The following is a 217-nucleotide window of genomic DNA, read 5'->3' as shown; positions in this document are numbered from 1 at the left end:
TATATATACATACATATACATACACATACACATACATATCAATACACATACACATACATACATACACATAAAATAGAGGAGAAAAGCTGATCACTTTTACGCTTCCCTTTGAGGAGCCGGGCTGTGGCATTTTGAACTAACTGTAGGCGTGTCACACATGTCTGAGAGGCACCAATGTACAAAGAGTTACAATAGTCTAGTCGAGATGTTACAAATG

At 37.3% G+C, this 217-nt stretch overlaps 1 protein-coding gene across 1 annotated transcript in view; it reads left to right on the top strand.

Annotated features, from left to right (window-relative positions):
* Window positions 1–217, top strand: part of LOC107585800 (C3a anaphylatoxin chemotactic receptor-like) — a 4,490-nt gene that overhangs the window by 850 nt on the left and 3,423 nt on the right. The window lies entirely within an intron of this gene.

Source organism: Sinocyclocheilus grahami, unplaced genomic scaffold (assembly GCF_001515645.1).
Source record: "Sinocyclocheilus grahami isolate Dianchi unplaced genomic scaffold, SAMN03320097.WGS_v1.1 scaffold74.1, whole genome shotgun sequence".
Classification (NCBI taxonomy): domain Eukaryota; kingdom Metazoa; phylum Chordata; class Actinopteri; order Cypriniformes; family Cyprinidae; genus Sinocyclocheilus; species Sinocyclocheilus grahami.
The sequence above is the reverse complement of the archived record's forward strand: the minus strand, read 5'-3'. Positions and strand labels throughout refer to the sequence as shown.